This window comes from Betta splendens, chromosome 11, assembly GCF_900634795.4.
Source record: "Betta splendens chromosome 11, fBetSpl5.4, whole genome shotgun sequence".
In the NCBI taxonomy this organism is placed as follows: Eukaryota; Metazoa; Chordata; class Actinopteri; order Anabantiformes; family Osphronemidae; genus Betta; species Betta splendens.
The window spans coordinates 16,503,510-16,509,136 of NC_040891.2; positions in this window are offsets into that span (position 1 = coordinate 16,503,510).

Sequence of the window (5,627 nt, forward strand, 5' to 3'; positions counted from 1 at the left end):
GACGAACCTCATCTGAAGAGTTTGCAAACTACCTCAGTGACCTCAGTCTGGTTGACGGGCAAGTCCACCCCTAAGTTCTTTGCTTTTTCAGCAGAAAGCGTGTTAGAGTACTCCTTCTAAAGTCGGATAACATCATCAGTCGAGGTCAACAGCTGCCCGCTGTTATTTTGAGGCTAAAGCCAGAAGGAGTTTTACCACAAGCTTGGAAATAGTGAATAAGGACTCAGTTTTCTTAACTTCGCACACCATGCTTGCTTGGGAGATAAATTCAGAAAAAACTATATTTATTTATATATTGGCCGCACCGGTTTGAGACGCACAAGTCCACATTGTAACGTGGGGTATTTACCATTCAAAGACGTTACACAGCAAGATTTTTTGTTATTTTTAATTATGTAAACACTGCAAAGTAAGTTTATCGTACAGTTACTTTTACTTTCCCACACACTTTCTCTGTCTTTCTTTCGCTGTTTCCTCAACTTTTTGGGGGTTGGCTGACTGACGGTAAGCGTATCGCGTCACTTCCGGTTACTGAGGTTTGCTGCCGCTGTGTGTGTACAGCGTTACTCTCCGCTCTTTTCTAAATATTATCGTTTTATATCTGATAGCGACTGCTGAACGTTGCAAAACAAGCTTGTAACACTCAAGCATCTTTTCCTTTCATTAAACGTCCTGCTAATTTACACTGTTATCTAAGTGTTTTCTCCGCTAGCGTAGCTCCTAGCTTACTTTCCTGCTATGGCTTCCCCCTTTTCCTCTCCCTCTCGCTCTGTTCGGTGCTCGGTGTGTCTTATGTTTAGCTTATCCTCTGCCTCCTTTAGTGATGGTAATGGTATCTGTAATAGGTGTACGCTAGTTGCAGGGTTGGAGGCGAGGTTGTTAGACTTAGAGTCTCGGCTTCGCACTTTAGAAAACAGGCCAGCTAGCCAGGTCCCTTTAGCCGATGCGGAGCCTCCTAGCTTAGCTGCTACCAGTCCCCCGGCAGGTCCCAGGCAGCTGGGCAACGACTGGGTCACGGCTCGTAAGAAACGTAGCTTTAGGCAGGCGCCCACGGTGCACCACCAACCGCTTCACGTTTCAAACAGATTTTCCCCACTCAGCGACACACCCGCTGAGAAACCCACTCTGATCATTGGTGACTCCATAGTCCGAAACGTGAAGTTAGAGAATCCAGCGGTCATAGTTAAGTGTTTGCGTGGGGCCAGAGCGGGTGACATTGAGTCTTATCTTAAGCTCCTGTCTAAGGATAAACGTAAGTACGCTAAGATCATAATACACGCAGGAGCTAATGACGCCCGGTTACGCCAATCGGAAGTCACTAAAACTAACATTGAGTCGGTGTGTTCGTTCGCCAAAACAATGTCGGACTCCGTAGTTTTCTCTGGACCCCTCCCCAATGTGAACAGCGATGACATGTATAGCCGGCTGTCATCGCTCCACCGCTGGTTGTCTAGGTGGTGTCCTGCAAACGATGTGGGCTTTGTGGCTAATTGGAGCACTTTTTGGGGAAAACCTGGGCTGATTAGAAGAGACGGCGTCCATCCCACGTTGAACGGAGCCTCTCTGCTTTCTAGTAACATGGCCATGTTGCTTAGTCCCCCCCACTCCGTGACAACTCAGAGTGGAGCCCAGGAGGAGTAGCAGCCATTTATAAATCAGATTTATTAATTACTCCTAAACCTAAACATAGTTATAACTCATTTGAGAGCCTCACTCTGAGCCTTTCTCACCCAGACTCTAAAACTCAGAAGCCAGTTGTATTTTGTATTGTTTACCGTCCTCCTGCTCCATATTCAGAGTTCTTAACTGAATTCTCTGAATTCTTATCTGACTTAGTTCTTAGCACAGATAAAGTCATTGTAGTGGGAGACTTTAACACTCATGTAGATGTTGACAGCAACTGTCTCAGCACTGCTTTTAACTCCTTAATAGACACTATTGGTTTTACACAGCAGGTAAATGAACCCACTCATCGTTTTAACCACACCCTAGATCTTGTCCTGACATATGGGGTTGAAATTAATAATTTAATAGTTCTTCCCCAAAACCCTCTGTTATCTGACCATTTCTTATTAACTTTTGAATTTAGCACAACTGACCCTATAACAGCTGGAAAGAAATGTTACTATAGCAGATGTTTATTTGACAATGCTGTTGCCAGATTCAAGCAGATGATTCCATCATCTTTTGCCTCAATGTCTTGTAGATACACAGAGAACAGTCACCTTAATCCTTATGAACAGGTTGACTGTCTTGTAGATGATGCTGCAGCTTCTCTACGTACAATGTTAGACACAGTGGCTCCTCTGAAGAAGAAGACAGTAAATCAGAGGAGGTTAGCTCCGTGGTATAACTCAGACATCCGCAGCCTAAAGCAAAGGACTAGACAACTAGAAAGACAGTGGCGTTCCAACAAAATAAATGTAAACTGCATTGCATGGAAGGACAGTCTAATTAAATATAAAAAAGCACTTTGTGCTGCTAGAAAAACACATTATTCCTCCCTAATTGAGGAAAACAAAAACAACCCCAGGTTTCTTTTCAGCACTGTAGCCAGGCTGACAAAGAGTCATAGCTGTATTGAGTCTACTATCCCCTTAAATCTCAGCAGCAATGACTTTATGAACTACTTTACTAATAAAATTATCATCATTAGAAAAAAGATTCAGCAGCGACTTCTTCCAAATGACAGAAAGCACTGTCTAGATCCATCAACTTTAAATTTATTAAATCCTCTGTTTTACCTAGACAGCTTCTCCCCCATAACTCATATGGAGTTAACCTCAATAATTAACTCTTCCAAGTCGTCCACTTGTCTTTTAGATCCAATCCCAACCAGATTACTCAAAGAAGTTCTACCTTTAATCAGCTCATCCATATTAAATCAAATCAACCAATCTTTACAACTAGGCTATGTACCACAGGCTTTTAAGGTGGCTGTGGTCAAACCTCTATTGAAAAAACCAACCCTTGACCCTGGACAACTAGCCAACTATAGGCCCATTTCAAATTTACCCTTTATTTCCAAGATTCTGGAAAAAATCGTGGCTAAACAATTATCTGACCACCTTAGTGGGAATAACCTGTGCGAAGTTTTTCAGTCAGGATTTAGAAAACATCATAGCACAGAAACAGCTCTGGTTAGAGTCACTAATGATCTTCTATTAGCTTCGGACAATGGTCTAGTTTCTGTCCTTGTCCTGTTAGATCTTAGTGCTGCATTTGATACAATTGATCATAACATTCTATTACAGACACTAGAACATAGAATCGGGATTAATGGAACAGCATTGGGATGGTTTAAATCCTATTTGTTGAACAGATTCCAGTTTGTTCATGTTAATGATAAATTCTCCACACGCACAAGGATTAGCTATGGAGTTCCACAGGGTTCTGTGCTGGGTCCAATTCTGTTTAGCCTATACATGTCTCCTCTAGGTGAGATTATTAGAAAGCATTCTATTAATTTTCATTTTTATGCAGATGATACTCAGCTATACATGTCCTTGGAACCAAATGAAACAGATCAACTAGTCAAAATTCAGGATTGTTTAAAAGACATCAAATCCTGGATGTCCCAAAACTTCCTTCAACTAAACTCAGATAAAACCGAGATTCTTATTGTTGGGCCTAAAAATCTGAGAGAGACACTATTGAGTCAGATAGCCACCCTGGATGGCATAACATTAGCTTCAGATTCTACTGTGAGGAACCTTGGTGTCATGTTTGACCAGGATCTCTCTTTTACATCATACATTAAACAAATCTCCAGAACCGCCTACTTCCACCTTAGAAATATAGTTAAAATCAGAAGCATCCTCTCTCAGAGCGATGCAGAGAAACTGATCCATGCATTTGTTACCTCTAGGCTGGACTACTGTAACTCCTTACTCATAGGATGTCCTAACAGCTCCTTAAAAAGCCTACAGCTCATTCAAAATGCTGCAGCCAGAGTTCTGACAGGACTTAGAAAGAGAGATCACATTTCTCCTACATTAGCTTCTCTGCACTGGCTGCCTGTAAAATGTAGGATAGAATTTAAAATTCTCCTACTCACATACAAAGTACTCAATGATAAAGCTCCTTCTTATCTTAAAGACCTTATAGTTCCTTATGCTCCCAGCAGAACACTTCGTTCTCAGAGCGCTGGGCTACTTGTGGTTCCTAGAGTGTTTAAATGTAGAACAGGGGGCAGAGCTTTTAGCTACCAAGCTCCTCTCCTCTGGAACCAGCTCCCTCTTCAGGTTCGAGAAGCTGACACACTCTCCACCTTTAAGATTAGGCTTAAAACCTTCCTCTTTGATAAAGCTTATAGTTAGAGATGGTTCAGGTCACTGGCAATTATTGTTAGTCACAGGAACCATCTCTTAGTTAAGCTGCAATAGACATAGACTGCTGGGGGACTTAATTTATACACTGAGCTCCTCTGTTTCCTTCTACCTCCTCTGTCCCATAACCTCCCATCATTGTCCCATGTTTAACTAACCTTGTCTCTTTCTGTCCAGTAGTTGTGCTTCTCTCCTCCCCCCCCCCCCCCCCCCCCCCCCCCCACCCCCCCCCACCCCCACTCTTTCTCCCTCTCTGTCCTCACCTACAGGTATCATTGGACTCAAAGTTTGGTGTCTGTGATGGGCAGCTGCGGATCCAACCATTCTGCCTGCGTCCAGTCCCTGGTCCTACCATCCTGCCTGTGCTCTGTTGTTGCTTGTTGTTGCTTGTTGCTGTGCTTTTCTATCTCTCTATCCTCTCACCCCAACCGGTCGAGGCAGATGGCCGCCCACATCCAGTCTGGTTCTGCTGGAGGTTTCTTCCTCGTTAGAGAGGGAGTTTTTCCTCTCCACTGTTGCTGTCAAATTAAATGCTTGCTGTATGTGGGATTTGTTGGGTTTAGTTGTGTGAGGTTTTAAACCTTACTTTGTAAAGTGCCTTGAAATAACTTTGTTGTGATTTGGCGCTATATAAATAAAATTGAATTGAATTGAATTGAACTTTTTCCTCATAGTGAAGGGAGCTGCTGCCAGCACTGTCGGCCGGGCCCTGATAGACAGGCTTTTTTTAACTCAACATCTTTTAAGGTGGTGATTGTTTCGGCCTTTGTTGAGCGCAGCAAGTCCTTGCATAAGGACTTGTAAGAATAAGTGAACCGTCTTTACAATCTCTTTTGGCGAACTAGTCATTCATTTAACAATTATGCACCCCCAGCTCATGATTGTGATTTTGCATGTTGCAGGGTTCAGTGTTACAAACAATAATAACTACTACAATAATGATTTCATAACATTTTGTTGTGTTAATAAGTGAGTAAATGTCTTTTACATTTTTATTATGAGTAAGGTTCCGTTTTGTATTAGGGTCAGTTAATAGTTCTTATTTGACGGATTTGTTAGGTTTAGTTGTGTAAGATCATAAACCTTACCTTGTAAAGTACCTTTAGATAACTTGTGTTGTGATTTGGCGCTACATAAATTAAAATGAATTGAAATAAATTGACTTGAACAATGAATTTGCTGCAGAATCAGAATATTTATAAAATATGAATATTCATAGAATATAACATAAAATATGTAATAAAAGGACACAAACTGTAACAGTGAGAGAAGGAGAGCTTCTAAGCGACTGTGATTGTG